Source organism: Triticum dicoccoides, chromosome 4A (assembly GCF_002162155.2).
Source record: "Triticum dicoccoides isolate Atlit2015 ecotype Zavitan chromosome 4A, WEW_v2.0, whole genome shotgun sequence".
Lineage (NCBI taxonomy): Eukaryota > Viridiplantae > Streptophyta > Magnoliopsida > Poales > Poaceae > Triticum > Triticum dicoccoides.
The window spans coordinates 54,281,805-54,295,135 of NC_041386.1; the positions used below are offsets into that span (position 1 = coordinate 54,281,805).

The 13,331-nt window shown below is 43.4% G+C and overlaps 1 long non-coding RNA gene across 4 annotated transcripts; it reads left to right on the forward strand.

The window, feature by feature from the left end:
- The first annotated feature begins 7,901 nt into the window (after positions 1–7,901).
- On the forward strand, positions 7,902–13,123 carry LOC119284933. 4 transcript variants are annotated; one of them, XR_005139284.1, is made up of 5 exons: positions 7,902–8,450; positions 9,315–9,785; positions 10,022–10,195; positions 10,954–12,535; positions 12,601–13,123. It is a non-coding gene; the product is annotated as an uncharacterized LOC119284933 (long non-coding RNA). The 4 variants fall into 4 exon arrangements; XR_005139282.1 differs by having other exon boundaries at positions 10,092–10,195; XR_005139285.1 differs by having other exon boundaries at positions 10,097–10,195.
- The last annotated feature ends 208 nt before the right edge of the window (positions 13,124–13,331 follow it).

Here is a 13,331-nt window from a genome sequence, read left to right on the forward strand (position 1 = left end):
GTATGTTACAAAGTTGGCATGGTATCATCATAATAGTTGCGGGAGAAAGTCTTCACTTTTTCTTCGCTTGTGTCATTTTCTTATTGCGCCGTAACCATGGATAATCTTCATTGTTTATCAGGATGCTTGGGTCAGCCTTAACATTGAAGGGAGGAATTTCATGAAACTTTTCATAATCTTCAGACATGTCTGTCTTGCCGTCCACTCCCAGGATGCCCCTTTTTCCTGAAAGAACTATGTGGCGCTTTGGCTCATCGTATGATGTATTCGCTTCCTTATCTTTTCTTTTTCTCGGTTTGGTAGACATGTCCTTCACATAGATAACCTGTGCCACATCATTGGCTAGGACGGACGGTTCGTCAGTGTACCCAAGATTTTTCAGATCCACTGTTGTCATTCCATACCGTGGGTCTACCTGTACCCCGCCGCCTAACAGATTGACCCATTTGCACTTAAACAAAGGGACCTTAAATCAGGTCCGTAGTCAAGTTCCCATATGTCCACTATGTAACCATAATATGTGTCCTTTCCGCTCTCGGTTGCTGCATCAAAGCGGACACCGCTGTTTTGGTTGGTGCTCTTTTGATCTTGGGCGATCGTGTAAAATGTATTCCCATTTATCTCGTATCCTTTGTAAGTCAATACAGTCAAAGATGGTCCCCTGGATAACAAGTACAACTCATCACAAACAGTGTTGTCACCTCTGAGAGGTGTTTCCAACCAACTGCTGAAAGTCCTGATGTGTTCACATGTAATCCAATCGTCGCACTGCTCCGGGTGTTTGGAGCGCAGACTGTTCTTGTGTTCATCGACATACGGGGTCACCAAGGTAGAGTTCTGTAGAACTGTGTAGTGTGCTTGAGACCAAGAATATCCGTCCCTGCATATTATTGAGTCTCTTCCAAGAGTGCCTTTTCCAGTCAGTCTCCCCTCATACCGCGATTTAGGGAGACCTATCTTCTTAAGGCCAGGAATGAAGTCAACACAAAACCCGATAACATCCTCTGTTTGATGGCCCATGGATATGCTTCCTTCTGGCCTAGCGCGGTTACGGACATATTTCTTTAGGACTCCCATGAACCTCTCAAAGGGGAACATATTGTGTAGAAATACGGGCCCCAGGATGACAATCTCGTCGACTAGATGAACTAGGATGTGCGTCATGATATTGAAGAAGGATGGTGGGAACACCAGCTCGAAACTGACAAGACATTGCGCCACATCACTCCTTAGCCTTGGTACAATTTCTGGATCGATCACCTTCTGAGAGATTGCATTCAGGAAAGCACATAGCTTCACAATGGCTAATCGGACGTTTTCCGGTAGAAGCCCCCTCAATGCAACCGGAAGCAGTTGCATCATAATCACATGGCAGTCATGAGACTTTAGGTTCTGAAACTTTTTCTTTGGCATATTTATTATTCCCTTTATATTCGACGAGAAGCCAGTCGTGACCTTCATACTGAGCAGGCATTCAAAGAAGATTTCTTTCTCTTCTTTCGTAAGAGCGTAGCTGGCAGGACCTTTATACTGCTTCGGAGGCTTGCCGTCTTTTTCGTGCAAACGTTGCAGGTCCTCCCGCGCCTCATGTGTATCTTTTGTCTTCCCATACACACCCAAGAAGCCTAGCAGGTTCCAGCAAAAGTTCTTCGTCACGTGCATCACGTCGATTGAGGAGCGGACCTCTAGGTCTTTCCAGTAGGGTAGGTCCCAAAATATAGATTTCTTCTTCCACATGGGTGCGTGTCCCTCAGCGTCATTCGGAAAAGCTAGTCCACCGGGACCCTTTCCAAAGATTACGTAGTGTAAATCATTGACCATAGCAAGTACGTGATCACCGGAACGCATGGCGGGCTTCTTCCGGTGATCTGCCTCACCTTTGAAATGCCGGGACCAATTGCCCACGTGGCCCGGCCGGCCCCCTGGGCTCACGAACCGGGACCAATGCCCACATTGGTCCCGGTTCTGGACTGAACCGGGACTAATGGGCTGACCCGGCCTGGACCAAAGCCCTGTTTTCTACTAGTGACTGTACATAGAGATCGCAGATGGAGGATGTCGGCCGCCGCGGTAGAATAGGTTTAGGGTCGGGTTGCTTTTATTTTTCTGTCCTATAAAAGTTCGAAATGTAATGAAAATCGGCCATGTTTGCATTAATATTGGCCGGTGTACATGAACTTTCACAATAATATATTATATTGTAGGAGTACTAGCAAGATACCCATGCGTTGCATGGAAGATCAGGATCTTGTGGGAGAAAAGGATGAATGAGGGAAGGCCTTATCTACAAATGTGGAGAGGAGTGGGGGTAAATTGTCATAGTTTCCTTCATATCCATTAGATATAGATCGGACGACCTATATTGCAGGACGACAGGCACACCATCATCACCAACTCTGCTTTTTATTGAACTGAGACAAAGCTAACATGCGAAGTAAAATAAACACATAGGGTCTATACATACACAATTTATCTTAGGCACTCCAATAGTACGTCCACTACACATTCACACATTTCACATCTTTCTACATGTACGGGAACCTAAGAAAGGGTTAACATAAATTGCCAACCCCTCCCTCCCCCCAATCTAGAATCAACAGCTCACACGTTTCACATTACATTAATTACGTAACTGGGATTACATTGGTGCAGCAATACTCGTCCTAAAAAACCCAACTAAGCCAACCTCCCAGCATATCATGCGGGAAAAGACCCGGCCACACCGTTTTAGTCGGGATTACTGGATTACTAGTAGTAGTATCAATGGATCGCGCAAAGCAACAAGTTTTCTTTTAGGGGGCCAAGCACCTAGTTTAAAAGGAAAAAAGGGGGTACACTCACAGCACCCCTGTCACGGTCGCATTGCACCCCACACACGTTCGGTCCTACACACAGCTCACGCAAAAGGAACGTGCTTCGTCTTGCCTCTTCACTCACACGTGGGACTGCACTTGGAGAAACGGACCATGAGCCAAACTCCCCCCGCCCACCATGCAAAAATCCTCCCACCACCCAAAAATTCCCCCCAAATCATAGATTCAACCACCCTTCGGTCAACTAGCCAATAATATTCCCCAAACCCCCGGCCCCTATCCTCCTCCACTCCATTCGCTCCGCCAAAGCCGCCCTCCCCGCCACGCCGATACGTCGGCACCGTGTTACGTCGAGGGGGACGCACGGCGATCCTCTCGCTCCCACAGTACGCTCTCATAGACTGTCGTCCTCTAGCTGCGCTGCCACCGCTGGCGACGTTCTTGTGGAGGCGCACGGCAGTCAGCGCCGCCACCGCTGGCGAAGTTCGTGTGGAGACACACGGTGGTCAGCTTCTCCCATGGTACGCGCATTCTAGACTGAGGCCCCATGCATGCTGGTGTAGCGCTGAATGTTAGCTGATAAACGTTGTTAATCTTACTGTTTGCTGAAGTAGTTTACAGTAAATATGCTCTGCTTAAGAAGTTTCCTTGCCCTGTTCTGCACTCAATCTGCTTAGCTAAGATGGCATGCCAAGGCCGATTAGTTGCTAAAATATCCTAGCATATATTTATTGTGATGTAGATTGCCATGGTCTAGTAGCCAATCTGTTAGGTGAAATAGCTCTACACCGTTTTATACTAGATCTTTGTTGTTGCGATGGCCTTCGATAGTTTGATGGCTATGTGCTCGGCCTCATTGACTGCTGCAACAGCCTGCCATAATTTAGCACTCAAATTTGTTTGTTGAATTAGCTTTACATATATTTCGTTACTTAGATCTGCTCCTCCAAATATCTTGCCATAGCTTTAGACATCGACCTAGGTTTTTTTTTCTGGACTTCATAAAAAAGTATATATGTTTTTCCTATAATATCTATTAGAAGAACTATTTTGTATGTCTAGCAGATGGACAGGACTTGGATAACTTCTGCTCGAAGATTATCTGCTGCATATGTCGAGGGGGTTGAAAACTTCATGATCTTTATCAGAGCTGAGTACAGTTGTCCGAAATCAGAGGTGCTCTGCCCATGTAGCAGTTGTATGAATTCAGTTACAAGACCGCAGTCAACAGTGCAAAATCATCTACATTTGTATGGGATGTCGGTCACATATACTAGGTGGGTTCATAATGGTGAAGTTGTGAACGTCAATGTTATTGACTACGTGTGGAAGCAGCAGATCACCACCTTGATCTGCCTGATGCTCAGGTGGAAGAGGAGGAGGAGGAGGAGGAGGTGGTGGTGGAGCCAGTGAGTTTGACCAACCTTGAAACTATGCTACGAAATGCTCATGCATTCCGTGAACTTTCATCTATAGAAGAAAAACGGTGGGCCCGCATGTTGGAACAATGCAACGTGGCTGTCACCCCAGGAAATAAGCTGTCAGTATTCTCAGCTATGGTCACCTTTCTTCAGGTGAAGACATCTGAGTGGATGACCAACAAATCATTCGATGCGATGTTGGCTGCTTTCTGCAAAGCTTTCCCAGATGCGTCTGAGCTGCCACACACCTACAGTAAAATGAAGAATTTCCTTCGTGCAGTTGGAATTGGATATGATATGATCCATGTTTGTAAGAATAATTGTGTTCTGTTCCAGAAGGATTATGCCTACTTAAGTGAATGCCCGTAATGCAAATCATCAAGATGGAAAGATAGTCATGCTGTGAAGAGGATTCCTCATAATGTTCTGAGACATTTTCCAATTACACCAAGATTGCAGAGGTTGTTTCATGATGCTGAAACAAGAGAGGATGTACTGTGGCATTCTAGGAACTAGGAGTACAGAGATAAGAATGTAATGAGCCATCCATCACATGGTAGTGAGTGGAAAAGTTTCAATCAGAAACACGGAAAGTTTGTTGCTGACCCGAGAAACATTAGACTTGGCTTAGCTTCAAATGGATTTAACCCATTTGGGCATCAGAGCGCCACATATAGCATGTGGCCAGTTCTTGTTATCCCTTACAACATGCCTCCAAATGTCTGCACCAAAGAATCAAACTACATGATGGCCTTGCTCATCCCAGGTCCAAAAAGTCCTGGAAAGGATTTTGATTTGTTCATGGAGCCTCTTGTGGAGGAACTTCAACAGCTATGGAGGGTTGTTCTCACTAGAGACCTATATAGAAGCCCACCAGCTGATTTCTTTCTGCGTGCTGTTATAATTTGGTGCATCCATGATTATCTGGCTTTGGGCACTATGTCAAGGCGAATGACACTACAATGCATGTGTTCGCTGTGACAGGAATCCGCTGTCATACGCAATACTTAGCAAGATCTGTTACCAAGGACAAGCCGCATCCTAGAAAATATCAAAGACATGTGTTCAATGCAAAGCATGACAACCGTGATGCGCCAAAGAGGCTCACCACCGATGAGTTGCAAGTGGAATTAGAGAAGGTCAAGCATATTACACTAGGAAACCATCCTAGTAATGGTAGCGGGAAAAGGAAGCGTGGCAGGGCAGAAGAGATATTATTGTTTACCCGCAGGTCCACTTTGTGAGACTTGGAGTATTGGAAAGATTTGGATCTGCGGCACAATCTTGATGTGATGCACATCGAGAAAAATATATATGACAGCATTATGGACACACTTATTAATATTGAAGGCAAAATGAAAGATACCTTAATACCTTGGATTGATTTGACACACCTGGGTATAAGACAATATTTGTAGGTGCAAGATGAAGGTAAACCATAGGATATGGCACCGGCTGTGTACGTCTTGGACAAGGTAAAAACAAAAGAATTCTGCGAGGTCCTGTCACGTGTGAGAGATTCCCACATGGATTTGCTTCCAACCCTGAAAGGAGAGTCAGTGCAGATGGAAACAAGGTACAAGGGTTGAAAACTCATGGCTGCCTCTTCCCACTTCAAAGGGTTTTACCTGTTATCCTTAGAGGATTGGGCCGCCCTGACTTATACATAGCAGTTGCAGAGTTGGGACAATTCTTCAGGGAACTCTGCAGTAGAAATATCAGGATGGATGCTTTGGAGCGTCTTAGAGACAAGATACCAACTATCCTATGCGACCTTGAGAAGATATATCCTCCAGCCTTCCTTCATGTGATGGTGCATTTGGTTGTTCATCTACCTGATGAGGCACTACCTAGTGGTCCAGTACAGTATGGCTGGATATACCCTACTGAAAGGCGGCTAAGCACTTTCAAGGGCTATGTTAGGAACAGAGCTAGACCCGAGGGATCCATTGCAGAGGCCTACATAGCTACAGAAGCGTTGACATTCTGCTCAAAATACATTGAAATAGCTCAGCTTAGCAAAGAGGTGGATGAAGACAATCCCGGGCTCAATGTTTTCGATTATTCTGTTCGAGTTACAGGAAAGAGTTGACAAGAGGACAAACCTAAAGATTTGGACAAAATGGTTTGGTTTGTGTTGAATAACTATCTTGAGATACTACCTTATATCATGCAAGTGCTAAGTACTGCAGCTTGTACATCATAATCTACTGAACTTGCAGCACATTCTTATATATTTAGATGTTTGACACGATCACTATGTTGTGCAGCATCTACAAAAAGGAGTTATAGTCGCAAAATCCAAGAAACATTGTCAAACTGGTTATGGCAGGATTTGCGAAATGGTTTAAGAGCCATGTAAGCTTTTGAATTGCACTGTCCGTTTTTTAATATATTGAGTACATAAGATGATAGGCTTGTCTATTTTCTAACCATAGGTTAAGAAGATGCGGGGGGATGGGCAGGCAGTTGATGATGCCCTTTACACACTAGCAATGGGTCCTGATACTCGTGTAAGACATTATGAATCTTGCGTTGTTGGAGATGTGCGCTACAACACCCTTGCACGAGATGAAGGCAGGAAGACACAAAACAGTGCCATCATGAGTATGGATATATATGACAAAGAGACAACTGAAATGTATGCTAACATAACACACATTCTTCAATTGTAGGATATCTCTAGTTTCGAGGATCATTGGTGTGTGGTTCTGTTGTGCTGTCGTTGGTATAACCTGTTTTCCAGGATCGCAAAACCCAAAGCTGATGATTATTTTAAATCCATCAATGTCAAGGTGGCGTACCAGACCAACGAGCCTTTTATTTTGGCAAATCAAGAAACATAGATATTTTTCTTGGAAGACACATTTGCTCGCAGCGATGACTAGAGAGTATTGCAAATATTTGAGCAGAGGAATTCGTTTAATGAAGTTGCACAACAAGATGATGCTTACACTGCTCCTGATGTACAAGATAATACGGGTGTTCCTATTATCTTTGAGAACCATCATGTCAATGACGCCGGCGAAAAGATTGCCTGTCGTGCTGTGGACATACAAGAGTTGACCAAGAAGAAGCCAACGTTCGAGGACGTTGAGGACAAAGAAGAAGATGACACCATGGGGAATTATGATTCAGATTGATACACATGGCGAAGATGTTGACGCTGCTGCTGCGGATGATGATTACATTGCTTTTGTCATATTTTCCTATCAGAAGACGTTTTTTTATCTACTATGTAAAATTGTGTTTGCTATGACAACTGAAACCGGATGAACATGTTGTTTAGTATTTTCCTGTGAGAACATCACTTGTTATGTATATTGATTTGTGTTTGGTGATTGTATGACGACTAAAACATGATGACATTGTTGTTTAGTTGTTCACATATTTGGCTGTGAAACATGAATTTGATGACATAGTTGGTTGTTGGACTGTAATTTGCTCGACGTCTTCGAATGAGAACAAAGCTGACCCGACAGGGCCTTTGCTAATTTATTTATCTTTTTCTAATAATAAAGCACAGATTGAGTCTCCGGGTTCACCGTCGTGGCAGTTTTGCAATGAAGTCCCTATTGTTTTTTATATTGAACACGAAGTCTTTTTCTAATGTGAGAAAACGTTTCATCCAGGTTTTGTAAACAAAAAACAGGAACATGCACGACCACGGGCTCTCCTCTCTCCCTCTCCTCCCGATCCCAGCCGCCAGGAGGCGCACGACCTGCGCGACGCTCGATCCGGTGCCGTGCCGGCCAATGGCCGACGCCGGTGATCGGAGCACACTACACCACAGGTCTGCCTCAGCTCCTCCTTTCCTTCGCGCGCCCTACCTCCTCGCTGCACGCCGCGCGGGAGGGCTCGCGCTCGCCGCTCGACCAGAGCCACCGCCAGCTAGTCCGGTTCCACGCCGGCCGCCGGCCGATGGCCGACGGAGGTGTTCGAAGCATCCTACACCACCAGTCTTCTTCGTCTCCTCCTTTCGTTTGCATGCCCGAGCTCCTTGCTGTACGCCGCCCGGGAGGGCTCGTGCTCGCCGCTCGACCAGAGCCACCGCCAGTTGGTCGTTGCTGCACTTGCCCGCGACCCCTCCGCCCCCTCTACACCGCCCTCCACCTCAACTTCAGACGCACATGTGTTTGTGGATGTTCTCAGTTATTTTTTGCACACAAGGTGTTTGTGTGTTTGTCCCAGCCAGTTTCAGTCACAGATCCTTGAGGTAAACTCCGACATATGAGACTAACTCTCCTTTCATATGATTCAAAAAATGGTATGATGGTTGGAGTTAATTGGGTTACTAGAATAATGGGTTGCTAATTAATTTACATCATGTGGAGTCTCAAGACACATGGGTACGCCGGCTCCTATTGTTTGACAAATGTATTATCAAATTTTATTTAATCGTATAAAGAAGTTGCAGTTAGGTGTTTCCCTTTTTTATGCCTAGACATAGCAGCTCCAATAAGATCTGGACGCTCATCGTGGATATATTAATTATTCTTATAATGGTCATCTGAATTTGCAGAGACAATTAGATTTTGGAAGCAGAATCCTTTCCTCATAAGATGGATGAGCTGTAGGATTTGGTTCTGTTCATCTTGAATTAGTTTTTCATCATCATTTTCTTTGTATTAGGAATTCATGCCTTCCAACTCTAATTTTTTTTGCATTGTTGGTGTATGCTGGGAGTCACATTGTTATGCATGCTAGCAAACAGTAGGATTGATAGTCTTACCCTGTAGGTTATTAATATCTTTTCCACTATATTGATGTTCAGCAATTTAATTCGTATAAGGTCACACAAGCAGTTTGGTTTTCAGATTTGTCTTGACAAACATATTTGGTTCAGCAATTTAATTCGTATTAAAGTGACACAAGCAGTTTGGTTTTTAGATTTGTATTGACAAACATATTTTGCAGACTATCCTTGCATAAACAATTGATTTCTGCAAGTTCCTTTCACTTATTAATTTCTTCCCTTGGTTATGATGTACTACTATTCGATTTCATGATGATTCATGAGTTTTGTAGTTTTCACTCACAGAATCTTCTTTCTAAACAAGATTGGTTCCCATTGTTACAGTGAAGTAGCCACCGAGCAGTAAGGCCATCGAGTGACACAAGACTGTGGGACAGCGTGAGAAGAAGCAGAGGGGTGTCTGGCGGGATGGGGAAGACCACGAGGAAGTGTGGCGATGGAGTGCAATCCCAAAGAAGAAGAACATTGCAAAGAAAGACCCTAGCCAAGCGCCACCCAATTCTCTCTCACCGACCCATCTAATGGCCATCAATTCAATTGGTCCAAGTTGTTGCGTTGACCTTCCCATTGATCCACTACATCCACGCTCAGCTGCTTCTGCTATGCTTCTTCTCCATGGCATTGCCGACTGCCAGCGTGCCTGACATCGCGCCTTATGTGACCTGATATGATGCTCCTCTACGTGTTCTTATCACCCCGGTTTCCATGAGGAGAGATGTTCTGTGGTTCTGTAGCTCTACTCCATAGTAATGATGGAGTCTCCTCCAGATGGATAGCAATTATCTCGGGATCATGGTGAGGTTACTGACCCGACCCTTCATTTGGCTCTGTTCGTGTGGATATATTCATGTGCATCGGTAAACTTTATTTAGGTACAACTATTTGTTCTAGCGCTTGTGTTTATTATTTTTGTAAAAAGAAGATTTCTTGATCTCATTAAATTGGGGTTTTATGTTGACATGAAATTCTAACTGAATTTGCTATTCAGCTGACAATTCCAACAATTTTTTGTATTGTATTTGCATGTACAGAGCTGTCTAAGCAACGGCCAGGGGGCATATGCTTATCCTATCACTAACATCTTCATCCTATTTGAGCCAGAATAGCTTTGGTGCCCTCTCTCACTCATGGTGAGACCATGCGTGTTTGCCATGGTTGTGGCTACGAAATCTCAGACTGAGTCGCTTTGGTCGGGCACTATTCAGGTACATCTCACTTTGCTTCACCATTGTTGGTTGCTGTGCATCACATGGTTGACGAAATTCAGAGATGATGTTGATCTTGCTCTTGTAAGACCATTCTTGTTCTAAATCATTATTGGGTTCTAGCTAGGGTCTTAGGAATTGATAATTTCCGGATTGTATCCCTAAAAATGTAGTTCTTACAAGATTCTCATTGTCAAATTGTTATTGCAGCATGAGTGAAAAGATGTTCCTTTTAAATGCTTAGATTCTATAGAAACCTCTGATCTATATCCTAAATTATTGTATTGTGTGCTTTTGTAAAATAAACTATATTGATTCAATTTATATATGTAGTACAATGGTTTTTCTCACATCACTAATATCTAACAACAAGGGTGGTACCGAGTTCACTTGCAACCAAAACATTTAAATTCCAGTTGAACATTTGCATATTCCTATCTAATAAACAGTCAGATGTTTCAGATTAACGTGGGAATTTCTAGCATATTCCTCTTTTACGGTGATGCCATATTCGAATTTGAAGGTGTACTTGCATGGCAGAATTCTGATGTGATTCACATGGTCTTCAGTTGAGATGAAACAAAAGCTCTCCAAAGAGGGGAAACAAGCACAAATAAATCCTGAAGAGATATGCAATTTGGAGTTATAGGAACTGTCACTTCATTATTATATTGGAGTTACACGCAATTTTTTATTATCATAGTGGAGTTACATTATTAAGTGAACTGTCACTTATAAGTTTACTGATTATTATACAGGAAATATGACAGCGAAGACGGCCTCCATGCCTCTCGATCGAGTAAATCTCTCCTGGCCTTCAGGAGGCTGCTGGAAATCAACCACCGCGAGGTCCTCAAGGAGCTCTACCGCAGGAAAATCAACAACGTTCGATACGTATTCTGTTCCAAAGCTATCTACTTCATGGTGTACGAGAAGTACCGCAGCTGGCTCCTAGGCACTATTCCCTCGCTCGGCGGCAGCCTGGTCAGGACTTGCTTGTCGGGTCGGCCGCGACGGCACATCCCCAATAGATACGTATCCCCTCAACTCGCCTTCTGTCACAGTTTGCTTGGTACCCTCACTAATACATGTTCGATCTGATATATGTTATGACAATCTGAAGCGCGTCGGGCCATGGACAATGTTCGATAAAGCGGCCATTACTAGCGACATGATGGAGTACATCCGCTCCCCATGTATGACATATTGTAGGCATTGGCCACAATCCTTGAATTGACTAGAAACACAGGAGACCTGTAGTTTAAGATGATGCTCGTCTATGCCTTTTTGGTCTAACTCTGAAATCCATCAGTACCTCTAGTTAGCCAAGGACGAGGTTGAATTTTCGTTGCCTCAGATTTGATGTAGCGTGTTGGCATTGCTAACTTACCCATAACACATGGTCAATCGAGTTTCATTTTGGTATTGTGAGTCTAGGAGCGCACATGCACTATGTTTACTGGACATCGAAGAGGGGCTGCCTTTGCACGTCATGGGTTTCGGATTGAAGGAAAATTGGGCTGGACTGTTCTGCTCATGTTAATTGATGGAGCTAAATGTATTGCCTGGCGGAAGATTAGTATAATAGAAAAATGGGGTAGGGTTGCTCGTCCGTTCCGTATAGGTAAGGTTTGTAATTTGGAATACCGAGCAAGTTCTCAAGTAGTGACACCCTGAAGTTTCATTCTAATTTCATCAGGTGTTTGGTGCATGAGGAGATTTTTCATAGTAATCATAACACTTCCTTTCCATACAGCAAGATGAAACTAAATATTTTGTTCATAGTAATCATACCTATTCCTTTCAAGCTGAAACTAGACACATCCTCATCAGGTAAATTGATTCATGTTCTTACTTCATGTCCAGACAGCAAGACGAAACTAAATACTTTTGCTAGCGTATTTGTTGGATCTTGATTTTCGTATATGTTTAGATTTGGCTTACACATGTTGAAGAACCAGATTCAGAGTATTGCCAAGGGATAGCCCAACGTCTTCTTGTGAAACTAGATTAATTGTACAAGATTGAATGTGACAAAACATTATACATGATAATCGTTTCTTTGAAGTTTGAAGGTGGCACATGACATCTTTTCAATTATATATTCATTTAATTCAGTTGGAGAGGAATAAATTATGTTAAGAATCAGTACCATGATATTTTAGTATGATTGGTCCTTTTGGAGTACATTCATAACACAAAAGAATTGTTTGGTGGCCTCATACATTTTTCTCGTGCCTACCTTTGCAGCACATCAGTGACAACATGCTTGGCCATATGTCTCAATTTCGGTGTCTGAAAGCACAAGATTAGATGACTTTTCAGATGATCGGAGACACGGTAAGGTCTCTATATTAAAGTTATTATGAGTCAACCTAATATTTTATTCTGTTTATTGCAAACAGAACCAGAATCCAAGATACGAATACGCAATTTAGAACCTTTATGTGGTGTGAACAAGATGAACAACAGAAGAGAATGGTGAGGGAATCGGAATTAAATGGAAAACAGGGTTAGCGACTCAGATCAGCGACATGAACTCCTCGATTTTCCCTATTGTATTAGCCCAAGTACGGAGTATCTTTATCCTGCTCTCGCCAGTGGGATACGAAACGCACTCTTCCATCCAGTTCCTCCACCCGGTCAACCCAAGTACATTGCAAACGATGTTTGCTTGTAGGGAAGCATCATTGAATTAAATGTATTTACGAGTTATAAATGTTAAGTATGTGGATACTTTTCCCCCGTTGCAACGCACGGGCATTTTGTATTGGGTTGTCCTGGTGTTGCAACCTAGGAAGTACAAACAGGGTCCGTCGTCACCATAGATGAAAACCTTGTCGAGCCTTACTTTTTGCAGGTTGCCTTATTTCTGTTTCTTTTAGAGAAAAGATAGCAATTTCGTTCATTACAATCCTGTTGCACGGACCCTGCTAGATCGCGGTGCGTCGAGATCATAATTGCTACACTCAAAGGTTACATTGACCATATTGCTGACATTTGGAAAAATTATATTAAAAATGTTGCATAATCGCACGTGGAGCGATTTATACTTAATATTTCGCCTGGTGCAACGCACAGGCATTTTTTCTAGTTTATTACCAAAAGGGCCTCTGCTATTTATTTATGAGCAAAA